This window comes from Galleria mellonella, unplaced genomic scaffold (genome assembly GCF_026898425.1).
Source record: "Galleria mellonella isolate WM207_F2 unplaced genomic scaffold, CSIRO_AGI_GalMel_v1 utg746, whole genome shotgun sequence".
Lineage (NCBI taxonomy): Eukaryota > Metazoa > Arthropoda > Insecta > Lepidoptera > Pyralidae > Galleria > Galleria mellonella.
Genome location: NW_026442148.1, coordinates 1,376,625 through 1,390,955, shown reverse-complemented (window position 1 = coordinate 1,390,955; position 14,331 = coordinate 1,376,625).

The following is a 14,331-nucleotide window of genomic DNA, read 5'->3' as shown; positions in this document are numbered from 1 at the left end:
GCAAATTATAATTTTATGATAAATTGTATTTTTTTTATGTGTGACTAAAACTAATTTATAGTTCTTTTTTTAATTTTTTTTTTTAATGTCTTTAGTTATAAGTGTTCCCAATTCAAAATGGTCTCTCGATTGGTGTCCCGCCTATTTTTTTTTTTTTTTAATTAGACTTATACTCTTAGGAAGTAGTCCATAAATTGTTGTACGGAATGATATTGGTGTCACAAAAATATCTATTCTATGCTATTATATTAATTATTAATCCGTGTTGTCCCACTGCTGGGCTGAGGCCTTTTCCCTCAGGGCAGTTTTGCCAATAGTTGCCATGCTTCGCAGCCGAGTTGGCAACTTCAGTTAGGCCTTAATAATGTTTCGAGAAAGACGCTGCTGTCCATCCCTCGCCTTCTCTTAGTCGCCTCTTACGGCTCATTCTATGTCGGTATATATATGTTTTAAATATAGGTGACTCACTATAAAATATATATTTTTTTATATTATGACATTATTTTAAATAAAAAAAAAAAATATTTGTAACTTTCCGGAATGGATTACCGCTGGTTTTTTAATTCAGAATAATGGTAAAAATTCACTGTTACAGTTTTTGCCAACCTGTCCCTAGTCGCATCCTGGTAAACATTTTTTTTTTTTTAGAGAAATAAAATAAATTTGTCTTCAATGACTCGAATATCATTCCTGTACAATAATGGCATAGATGGAGAACTGAACTGAACTAAAATTTTTTAATTTTTAACATAATTACCTTTTATTGTTTCCTAATTTCTTTCTTCATTTGTTAATATTAGTATATTGTTAAGATAATGTTATTGGATATTATTTTTATAGTTTTTTTTTTTTACCACAAATTGGGCAGACAAGCATAAAGCCCGTCGGATTGTAAACGGTCACTGTAGCTTATGGACGCCTGCAACACTAGCGGTGTCACGTGCGCGTTGCCGACCCTGATGGTATCTTAACACGTTAATCGCCACGATAATATCAGAAAAGTTTTCACGTGGGCCATGGTAGCTTTTTTATATAATTTAGTTAAAAATGTATCAAGGAAACTTAATGTATCACAGAATTTTTTTTTCTGGCAAAATTCCCGGAAAATCACTATTTTTTATGTTATGTGTGATGACTATTTTTTTCAGATTTTCATTTCAGACGTATATGTCTGACATGGCTCATGTAGATCTTCTTAGCGTCAGACGTATATGTCTGACATGGCTCATGTAGATCTTCTTAGCGTCAGACGTATATGTCTGACATGGCTCATGTAGATCTTCTTAGCGTCAGACGTATATGTCTGACATGGCTCATGTAGATCTTCTTAGCGTCAGACTTATATGTCTGACATGGCTCATGTAGATCTTCTTAGCGTCAGACGTATATGTCTGACATGGCTCATGTAGATCTTCTTAGCGTCAGACGTATATGTCTGACATGGCTCATGTAGAACTTCTTAGCGTCAGACGTATATGTCTGACATGGCTCATGTAGATCTTCTTAGCGTCAGACGTATATGTCTGACATGGCTCATGTAGAACTTCTTAGCGTCAGACGTATATGTCTGACATGGCTCATGTAGAACTTAGCGTCAGACGTATATGTCTGACATGGCGATTAACGTGTTAATGTACCCTTTTTGAAGAACCCCATACTGTAGTCTCTTTTGATTAGCGTCGGTACCCAGTGGATATTACTGTAACTTATACACCGCGGTGGTATTAAGTTCGAATCTAGCCTACACCAAAAATATGCGTGAATTTTGATTTCCTACTTATTTCTGAAAATTATAATTTTAATATAAAGCACTGTAAGTTATAACATACTGTATAACTTACAGTAGTTATGAAACTACAGTTGTGTTTTTACGTATTTTTTTTTATGCATCTTAAAATGATAAACAGTATTTTTTTTTCTTATCTGCATGAAACATGCATTGTACTGTCTCTTAAATTGGAGCGATTAGAATGCATAATTTAAAAAAAAGATTCATTAAAATCAGTCGACCCGTTTCGGAGATTGTGAACATGCAGTTCTAATATATTATGGTATAACAAATCTTATTATTGAGAATTCTAATAAAAAACTTGAGGGAAAATTAATAAAATGTTTGATATGAATGTCACTTTGATTTGTTGCGTGGAAATGTTTTATTTTATTTTATTTTTAAATTATTATTTATTTTTTTTATAAAATTTATGTGTAATTTTTTTTTATATTGTGTCGTTTGTACTGTTTAAGTTCTAATGTCTAAGGACTACTTAATATAACACGTAAGGGTGTCCACACACGATTTATATACATGTCCTAATCGTCATCGTCATCATCATTTCAGCCATTATCTGTCCACTGTTGGACATAGGCCTCCCCCATAGACTGCCATAAACAACGGTCCTGAGCCACCTGCGTCCACTGACTGCCTGCAATGCATTTCAGGTCGTCACTCCATCTAGTGGGGGGGTCGTCCTACACTGCCTTTGCCCGTACGCGGTCGCCACTCAAGAAACTTTATTCCCATTTTTATAAAGACTAAAAATTACTATTTTAACTGTTACAGCGTTTTAACACTTTATTGGAAACTAGCGACCCGCCCCGGCTTCGCACGGATGCAATGTTGATACTAAATAGCGTCGCCAGCCCCCCATTACATTACTACATCACATTAGAAACCTGTAAAATTATCAGTGTTTCTCTACAATATTATGCATGTATTATACATATAAACCTTCCTCTTGAATCACTATCTATTAAAAAATACCGCTTCAAAATCCGTTGCGTAGTTTTAACGATCTAACCAATACATAGGGACAGACAGACGAGAATCGACTTTGTTTTATACTATATAGTGTACTAAGAAATAGATAAAATACTTTAATAGTTAAAAAATGTTTGTGACGACGTATTTATGAATCGGGAATCATGATCAATCAGGCCGTTGATGTTGATACAATTATGTGGTGCATTTCTGACTTGAGAATGTGCACAGGTAATGACAGATAGATAGATGATTTATTTGCATTACTTACAGCACACAATTTACAATACAAACATACAACAATACACAGTAAAAGAGATAATAGGAATAACATAGAAGGAATGATAAAATAAAAACTGTATATCATATGGTCGCCTCCTTTCATTCTTATGCAAATATAATTAGTGAAAAGAGTACGAAAGATACACCGTCAGTTGCTATTTTTCTCAATTCATAGCAGGCTAGTGTATAGAAAATGTGCATATACAATTTTTGTTCATTTACATTACTAAATTATATATTCGACACAGTTTATGTAGAAAGTATGTGCAAGCAGGTTGTATCTCAATTTGGTAGGGTTATACGGCCAATAAAACCAAGTGGCATATCTTGATGGAATTTGACTTCTACGGACTAGTCGAAAGGCAGATGCGTTTTTATATATCTATCCATCTCTAACGCATTGGCAATGTTAGAAATACAACGAGCAGCGCACTATGTGATTTATGCATTCCATCTATTCCGAAATCTTTGTTATAGACGCTCTTAAAAAAAAAAAAGAAAAAACAAAAGATAGTGGACTGTCAAATCTAATCGTAGTGTTTCCATATTCTAAAGATATGGAATAGATATCAAATATCATAGATAAAGATGATGCATTGTATATTAATTAACAAATTCAATAAATCGCATTACATCGCCCTTAATTTGCTTTAAACGAGAGTGCATCGCGCCCTTTCAAGACAAGGACGATAATCCCTTTTTTATTGAAAACAAATTGTACAAGATAAGATATTATATTTATGTTATTTCAATAGGTATTAACATGACAGAGAATTAATGTTATGTTACCAGTAGTCGCCACACTTGGCAGGCGTGTTGGCAACCGCAGTTGGGCTAGAGATGTCTTAACCCTTAAATACCTGAAGTTTCAAATTTGATACCGGGGTTATAAATCGCATTGGGCGTCTACAATCGATTTTATAGTAATATTTGGCTGTTTACATGTTACAAAATGTTTTTTTTTTTGTTTTTCAAAATAAATATATAAAAATTTATTTATAAATATTTGATTTTTTTTACTATTTTCCTCATTAGTAAACAGTAAAGGGTACACTTATATATTTTTTGATTTGATTTAAAAAATCAGGCTTTTAAGGGTTAAGAGTGACGCTGCTGTCCATCCCTCCCCGTCCATTAGGCCTCTTACGACACCCACGGGAAAGGAAGGGGTGGCCCGTTCTATGCCGGGACCACACGGTAATAAACGGTTGTAATATTAACAAGGATATCTGCAGTGTCTTAGGTATTATTTTCAAAACGAATATGTTATTGATTCGACTGTATTTTTTTATGTTTTACCCTTCTTAATATTTTTTAAATGGTGATAAAGTTTTGATGATTCTTTTTTAACTGCAATGTATTCACTGCCATGTTAGGCTCATGCTAATTCTGCCAATATTGTGAAAAAAAAAATTATTTATTTTCATTGTTAATATTTATACTTAATTACTAATTTATTAGATATATAATTTTAAAAATTTACAGAATTATACTAATTTATATATTAATTAATTGACGCGAATTTAATGGAATTGAATTATATTATTATGTTAATTTTATTACTTATGTCCGATAATTGTTACGCCTTCATTTGGAAGTCTCCAGGGTCAGTACGGTGCGTACATCGCAGCGTCTCGCCTCGCACTCGTCCTTACACAACTAATTCTTCAACCAATTATATATAAATGTATAAAAATGGATATAAGTATAAAAATGGATATAAGTTTAAAAATGGATATAAAATTTAAAAATGGAATTATACTTATATGTAACATACAATGTACTTTGTAAACGATTCTCAATTCAGAAAGCAGTTAGTGTAGGGTTGCTCTCAGATAAAGGAGAAATGTTTTTATCTTGTAGTTAGTGATAGTTTGTAAGCGTAGCGATCAAATTGTTCTAGTTAGAATGAAATAGTAACCGAATGTTTAATCTAATAAAGTATTTAATTGAATTTTTTTGTTTCATTATATATTATATTATTACTAGCTGCCTCGGCAAACGTTGTTTTACCATATACATTATTTCTAGAACTATACATGAAAATATATCGTACTACAATTATTATATTCTATTGCCATTTTGCAACCCTATTGCGGCATATAAAAATTGCCATTAAAAAACAGGAGTTGATTGTAAAAGGGTGAAAATTTAAAGTTGTATGTATTTTTCAATGCTAAATCATATTTAAATAAAAATAAAAAAAATTTGCAAAGAAATAAAAAAAAAATTGAGGGAGGGCACCCTTATTATTTAAGGGTATGAAAAATAGATGTTGGCTGATTCTCAGACCTACCGAATATGCACACAAAATTTCATAAAAATCGGTAAAGCCGTTTCGGGGGAGTTTGGTAACAAACACCGTGACATGAGAATTTTATATATAAACCTTTAACTGTCCACTGAACATAGGCCTCCCCCTTGGGCCGGTTTTTGCCTATAATGCCACGCTTTGCAGGCGGATTAGCAACCGCAGTTAGTCTTTGGTGATGTTTTAAGAGGGACGCCGCTGCCTATCCCTCGTCCTCCGGGGGGAAAGGGATTGTTAGTAATGGAGACTTAGAATCCCATCGCTAGCAATATACCCAACCAGGTCGACCACCTCGCGGTTCCCCTTGGAAACTATCATGGTTAATTCCTGATGAATTCATCATGATGGGCTAACTGGCCTGTTTTCATTCTCATCTATCACCCTTCACTGGTGCTCCGCCAGCGTATCCCGTTAGCGCAGGCGGGGTTACCATACCATTTTCACCCATCAGAAAAAAAACCCATCGTGATGAATACGCCTGGAATTTAGCGCGATGGTTTCCACATGGAGGTTGATCTGGCAAAGTATATTGCTACCAATGACACTGGTAGGTATTTCACATTACTAGCAAACCCTTTCACCCCGGTAGGATGAAGTTTTTTTTTAAATAGGTGAAAATGGTATGGTGCGCTAACGGGATACGCTGGCGGAGCACCAGTGAAGGGTGATAGATGAGAATGAAAACAGGCCAGTTAGCCCATCATGATGAATTCATCAGGAATTAACCACGATAGTTTCCAAGGAGAACCGCGAGGAGGGCGACCTGGTTGGGTATATTGCTAGCAATGGGATTCTCAGTCTCCATTACTAATAATCCCTTTTCCCTCTGTAGGATGAAGTTAGATCAGTTGGTCTACCGTAACAAATTCATTAGAGAAGACCGCGTGGAGCTCGATTTGCTATAGTTATTACTAGCAACGGGGCCATCAGTCCCCATCACCATCAAGCCCCTCCCCCCCCGTCTGGTAATTAGGTCGGTGATTAATTAACGTATTGTGCAAAGCATTTTTTTTGTAGATTACAAATTAAATGTCAAATTAATCATTGATTAAGGAATAAGTAGCGTGATTTCTTACATAGATAATAGAGGTTTACGGACAGATTAAAATTGTTACTGAGTCATGTTTATACGCATTTACAGGTAGGCGTAGTGTAATGGCCGTGTGGTCCCGCCATAGAATGGGCCACCCCTTCCTTTTCCGTGGGTGTCGTTAGAGGCGGCTAAAGGAGGGCAAGAAATGGGTGGCAGCGTCCCTCTTAAAACATCTCCAAAGTTTAACAGCGGTTGCCAATCCGCGTGCCAAGCGTGGCAAATATTTACCAGAGGGAGACTGTATAAAAGTTGATTGCAGCAAGTAGTTGTGTTTGCATGGCTGTGTTTCGGTTTGAAGGGTGGGATATGGCGTGAATTTACTGGGTACGGAGGAATAACACCTGAGTCCTCAGGAATGGCAACGCATGGGGGGTATCATGGGCGAAACAGTATACTCTGTTATGTCCATGGAACTGCTCATGTCTATAGGCGACGGTTACCACTTTCCATCAGGTGGGTCGTCAGCTTGTTTGCCATTCTAAGTTGTATAAAAAAAAATTGTCAAGCTCAGCAGCGGACAGTCAAAGGCCGACATGATGATGATGCTAGGTGATTGGGACGTCCCTATCTCTAATTTATAGGAAGGGAAGGGATTGTTATTAATGCGGACTATCAGCCCCATTATTAGCAATTTTTTTTTAGTGGGTGATAATGGAATGATATCCCCACCCGCGCTATCGGTATGCACCGGCGGGGCACCAGTGAAGGACGATAGATGAGGATGAAAGCAGGCCAGTTAGCCCATCGTGACGAATTCAACAAGAATTGTTCACGATGGTTTCCAGGGGAACCACGCGGAGGTCGACCTAATAGGGCATGTTGCTAGCAATGGGGCTGTCAAACTCCATTGCTAACAATTCCTTTCCCCCCATTGTTAGCAATATACACTATCAGGTCAATCAGGATCGCGTCTACCCCCCTGGAAACCATCGTGCTCAATTCCAGGTGTATTCATCACGATGGACTAACTAATCTGTCTTTTCATCCTCACCTATCACCCCTCACTGGTGCCCCGCCAGTGTATACCGATAGCGCAGGGGGTTATCATTCTATTTTCACCCATTAAAAAAACATTACAATAAACAGGATTTTTTTACAGCACAGTCGGCAAACGAGCATGCGGCTCACCTGATGGTAAGTGACTACCGCCGCCCACTATCACCCACAACACCAACGGCATTGCAGATGTGCTGCCGGCCTTTTAAAAAGGAATACGCTCTTTTCTTGAAGACTATGTTGTCGTATCGGTTCGGAAATACTGCAGCTGGAAGTTGATTCCAAAGAGTGGTTGTGCGTGGAAGAAAGTGCCATGAAAAACGCACGGTGGAGGACCGCCACTCGTCCAGATGGTTGGGATGGGACTTTAGTTTCTGGCGGGTTGTACGATGGTGAAAATCAGCAGCAGGATGACCTGGCAAATGTTATTCTGCCATATAGATTAAAATCTTTTTTTGTAATGGATGATAATGGAATTGTAACTCTGCCTGCGCCAACGGTTGTACACTGGCGACACCAGTGCGGGATGATAGGTGAGGATGAAAAGGCAGGTCAGTTAGCCCGTCGTGACGAATTCAACGATAAATTAGTCACGGTAGTTTCCAGGGCAGACCACGTCGAGATCGACCTGATAGCAATGGGGACTAATCTCCTCGTGACTAACAATCCCTTCCCCCCTTATTGTAATGTTTTTTTTAATAGATGATAATGGAATCGTAACCCCGCCCGCACTATCGGTATACACCGGCGAGGCACCAGTGGAAGATGATAAGTGAGAATAAATGCAGGTCAGTTGGCCCACCATGTTGAATTCGACAAGAATTAACCATGATGGTTTCCAGGGGGGACCGCGTGGAGGTCGACCTGAGAGGGTCAATTGCTAGCAATGGGGCTATTAGACCTCATTACTAACAATCCCTTCCCCCCCTTATTGTAATGTTTAGATGCGTATTAAAAATTTTTATAATACATGCATCTTGTTATCGCACACACACTCGGATACCTACCTACAGGTGTTGCCACTAAATATGATTTGTAGATAATTTAATAATTAATCAGTTTAGTGACGTCATAGGCAATTATTTCATGTCGTAATGTGAATGATTAAGATAATACGGTAATAAGAAAAAATAGGCCTTAATATTAAAAAGCTGTAGTTATGGACACTTTATTAAAAGTAATGGACGATAATGGAACGGTAACCCATATTCTATTTTAAAAAGAAGACTTTTTAATTATTTGTTGTGTCAACAAAACCAGTTCAAGTTACAGGTTACTCAATCTACGAGTATACTTATAATAAATCTGTAGAGAGGTCAATTCTGTACATGAAATATATTTCCAAAATAACTATCAGCGGGTGATTAGTGATCGATACTGATGCCAAAAATGCAATCAGTAAAATTTTTGTCTCTGTCTCTCTGTATGTTCGTTATAGAAACAAAATCTACTCGACGGATTATAACGAAACTTGGTACAATTATTCTTCATACTCCTGGGCAGGTTATAGTATACTTTTCATCACGCTACGATCAATAGGAGCAGAGCAGTGAAGGGAAATGTTGGGGAAACGGGGCACCAGTTCATTCATTTTTTATTGTAATTCTAAATATCAAAATTGGTTATTATTAAAATGAGAATCGGCAAGGTATTGATGATTATTTTTGGGGTCTAGCAGCCCAATTGCTAGTCTGTCAGGTCGACCTCCATGGGGCCCTTCTGGATACTGGTGCATGGTGTTAGTCGATCATGCACGGGCTTTTTAACGACCATGTAATTTTAGACATAGTACATTTAAATAAATACACATAATGTTAACAGTGATTTAAAAGAGTAACTGTTGAGTTTCTCGCGGACTCTTCACAACAGATAACGACCTTCCGAACCCTGTAGTAGATTTAAAAAATGAGGATTTAAAAATGCTTGTAAACAAATCTATTTGTGAATAAAGATGACGAATTTGATAAAATCATAGTTTTAACCATGATTTTATCAAATTACCTAGGATTTATCCTAGGTAATTCTTCTTTCTGGATAGTTCGTCACGATGGGCCAACTGACCTGCTTTCAACCTCACCTATTATCCTTCATTGGTGCCCCGCCAGCGCATACCAAAAGTAAAGGGATTACAGTTTTATTCCCATAAAAAAAAACAGGTATATGGTGGTAAAAACATGAGTGGAATAAAGACGAATGCAAACGACTACATTATCTGTCATTATCTGTATCTTGAACAAAGGCCTTCCCCATAGACTGCCAAAAGGAACGGCCCCGAGCCTGCGTTCACTGACTCTCTGCAATGCATTTGAGGTCGTCACTCCATCCAGTGAGGGGTGGGAGGCTCGTTCTATACTGCGTTTTCACGTACGGAGTCGCCACTCACCTTTTCTCCCCATATGAATTACTATTCTATTATCATCCATTAAAAAAAAAAAACCCATCTGCGCTGTCGGTACGAGTATATACCGGTGGGGCACCAGTGAAAGATGATAGGTGAAGATGGAGCAGGTCAGTTAGCCCATCGTGACGAATTCAACGAGAATTGTTTCCAGGATGGAGGTCGACCTAATAAGGCATTTTGCTAGCAATGGGGCTGTCAAACTCTAATCCCTGGGTGGAAAGGGATTGTTAGTAATGGAGACTGAGAATCCCATTGCTAGCAATATACCCAACCAGGTCGACCTCCTCGCGGTTCCCCCTGGAAACTGTCATGGTTAATTCCTGATAAATTCATTATGATGGGCTAACTGGCCTGTTTTCATTCTCATCTATCACCCTTCACTGGTGCTCCGCCAGCGTATCCCGTTAGCGCAGGCGGGGTTACCATACCATTTTCACCCATCAAACAAAAAACTAATCCCTTTCCCCCCTCGCGGGTGGGGTTACCATTCCATTATCACCCATTAAAAAAAAACTCTCTCCATAGCTCGCCGAGTAACTTGATTTTTTTTGCATACGGCTCGTGTGGGGCCATGATTCGGTTCCATAGGTCGTCGACAATAGACAATGTGATAAATAAATAAATACCTATTAGGTACTGAAGACATTCGATTATTTGCGGCTTAGAAACTTCATTTGTTATTGATAACGAGCGTGTGGAATTATAGTTTTGATAAATTACTATTGTATTTACGTTTTTTTTTATTTATTATTATTATTTGACGAAAAGCATAAAGTTACAAATACAAAATACAATGGGCCCCACACTAGCTGAGACTGAGTCGTGGGCACCCGACAAAGGTTAACAATTCACAATCTGTTATAACATAGTGGGCGGGTATTAATATAAAAAAATGAATATAAAATTGAAATAGTGAAAAAAGTAATAAAATCAACAATATAAATACACAAGCAATTATAAAACACTAATAACTAACTTCCAGCAGCAGTATTTCCGAACCGATACGACAACATAACCTTCAAGAAAAGAGCATATTCCTTTTTAAAAGGCCGGCAGCACACCTGCAATGCCGTAGGTGTTGTGGGTGACCATGGGCGGCGGTAGTCACTTACCATCAGGTGAGCCGCATGCTCGTTTGCCCCCTGTGTTGTAAAAAAAAAAAAAAGAAAAAAATATGCCCTTAAGAGAAGCGAAGTTGAATAAATGAATGTGGTAAATGCTCAAGTCTATAGGCGACGGTTACCACTTTCCATCAGGTGGGCCGTCAGCTTGTTTGCCATTCTAAGTTGTATAAAAAAAAATTCGTTATTGGACCAATATATATTTATTGTAACTAAAATATATAGATATTACTATATATTAATCATCCGTATTTGAAAGGACGGCATTCCACAAGCAACCCCTTTCGTGTTACCATACCTTCCATCAGAATATTTATGCTGTCCTTCTGGTATGGTAGATTTTTTTTTAAGGGATGATAATGTAATGTTAAACCCGCCTGCGCTATCGGTATACGCTGGCAGGGCACCAGTGTATAGGTGATAGGCGTAAATGAAGCAGGTCAGTGTCAAATTGAACAATAAATCAATCACGATGGTTTCCAAGGAGAAAAGCGAGGAGGTCGACCTGATAAGGTTTATTACTAGCAATGGGTATGCTAATCTTCATTACTAACAATCCCTTTCCCCCCGGGGGGAAAGGGATTGTTAGCAATGGAGTTTGACAGCCCCATTGCTAGCAATATGCCTTATTAGGTCGACCTCCACGTGGTTCCCCCTGGAAACCATCGTGAACAATTCTTGTTGAATTCGTCACGATGGGCTAACTGACCTACTTCATCCTCACCTATCATCCTTCACTGGTGCCCCGCCGGTGTATACCGATAGCGCGGGTGGGGTTACCATTCCATTATCATCCATTAAAAAAAAAACCCTTTCCCCCCCCCAAACCTGGTATGGAAGGTGTAGGATATAATAAACAATATGTCAGAATGCATCTCGCACGACCGCCCGCCCCGACGTCACACAGAGAAGTGACTTGGAACGGGGAACTTGCAGTCGAAACTTTAGCAAGTAGATCGCATCTCTCGTCTTTACTCGTCTTCTTTTAGAATAATAAAAAAAAAAACCTTTATGTATTTGAAAGAAAATGTGTATTATCTATTCTAATGTTACCTATTAACATTAGATTAGATTTAAGAGATGTTTCTTTGGAAAAAACATAATATTTCATCATTATTCCGTCATTATTAACATTAGATTAGATTTGATTAAAAGATTGTTAGCAACATTTGTACGGCAGATTGTATCTGTGCATGATATGGCCGAAAGGAAAAAAATATTATTGCACGCACATGAGTTGCCATATTACTTTTTTTTTATACGACTTAGAATGGCAAACAAGCTGACGGTCCACCTGATGGAACGTGGTAACCGTCGCCTATAGACATGAGCAGTACCGTGGACATAACAGAGTATACTGTTTCGCCCATGACACACCCCATGCGTTGCCATTCCTGAGGACTCAGATGTTATTCCTCTGTACCCTGTAAATTCACTGCCACATCCCACCCTTCAAATCGAAACACAGCCATGCGAACACAACTGCTTCACGGTGGAAACACGAATGGGACAGAGGTACTCAAGCAAACGACTTTTGTACAAAGTCTCCCTCTGGTAAAATGTATAAATTATAAGATAGTATATAAATTACTATATCACATAATAATCAATAGAAATATAAATTTTACATATTTTAAACATACTCTAATAGTTGTTCAGTAGCCGAAATTAAATAGTTTTAAATAAGATTACATATTTTTCGATCGATAAACAATGATAAACAACTAGACAATTACGCCTAATGTCTTTATAGGCATATCTATTTGTGACGTATCATTGATTGTTGCTTTGTGATCGACGAGGCACCGCCAACGGCAATAACATCTAGATGTAGTTGTTAACATAGATAAAGTATAATGTAGGCACATAATTACAGTCTATTTCAATTGAAATTAATAAAAATGCAAATCAAGTTTTGTCGTAATTATAACAGGAGCACTGTCCAAATCGATTTTTTATTTTTACTACTTTTTTTGGGGGATGAAAGTGGAATGGTAACCACGCCTTTTTTTGTTTTTTTTTTTTAACTAGGGTGAAAATCTTCAGAAAGAGACCCATCTGCCGGCGGGAAGACGGATGGGTACTGTGGGATTTTTACCCACTAAAAACACTCCTGTATTCCTCCCAGCGCCGTGTGCCGGTACCGAGGGCTCGCGGTTGCAGTCTTTCGCGTCACCGCTCCCCTCCCGGATCTCCAGTCGATGGTAACCCCGCCTGCGCTAACGGTATACGCTGGCGGGGCACCAGTGAGGGATGATAAGTGAGGTGAAAACAGGTCAATTGGAGCATCATGGTGAACACATAAAAATTTACCACGATAATTGCCAGGGAGAACCGCGTAAAGGTCGACCTAATAGAGTACAACAATCCCTTCGCTTCCGATTGGAAGTTTAGCATATGGCAGTGAAATTACACGGTACACTGTATGGAAGCAAAACATCATAAGTGAGGATGAAAGATCAAAATCGTTAGTATGTGTTGCATAATGCTTTTACGTTATCACTAAATAACGTAATTTTCATCCGGATAACATTGTAATGGTCCCCAGTGCCACGTACAGGGTCTATTTCTCTTATCAGGACAAAATCCTGTCTCTCACATTGGCATAAATGATACATATTTACACAATTTCATTAAATCAGTACCAGCGATACTAAAAAGCTAAGTTTGGCATTCTGTTACCCCTAGTGGGGTAACATAATACCAAACTTAGCTTTTAAACTCTGAAAGGTGAAAAGGACCCACCCATATCTTTTACTTCGGTAACTTTCATAGCCCATCTTATACATAATACTCGATTTGGAGACGAACTATGATTCGAACAAATCGGCAAAATTGAGGCTTTATTATTGAAAGTTTTGTAAGTATACATTATATTTTAATGTAATAACAACCGGATTAATTAACGTGCATTTTAGTCGAGAAATCTCGACTAGTTACAAGATCATCCGGAATCCTTAGAAAATTAAGATTGGGGGCGGTTGATGACTATACAACTTATAGACTTTTTTTTACTGAGTATGTTTGCCTGAAGCAGTAATGGAAAATTTAATATCTGTTCTGGAAGCTTTTAATCATGTTTTTTACTTGTTCAAAAACACGGTATACGGTTGACAATAATAATTTGTTATAAATATGCGTATTATGCCAAAACAATGATATACAAGAAAGAGGTAAAATAATATCGGTAAACAATTGATATTAGTTTTTTTATACCACTAAGGTGGCAAACAAGCATACAGTCCACTTGATGGTAAGCGGTTACCATAGCCTATGAACGTCTGCAATACCACAGGTGTTACGCGCGCGTTGCGACGCTGGAGAAATATTTTCACCCCCCTTTTGAAGAACTCCATGCTGTAGTCCCTT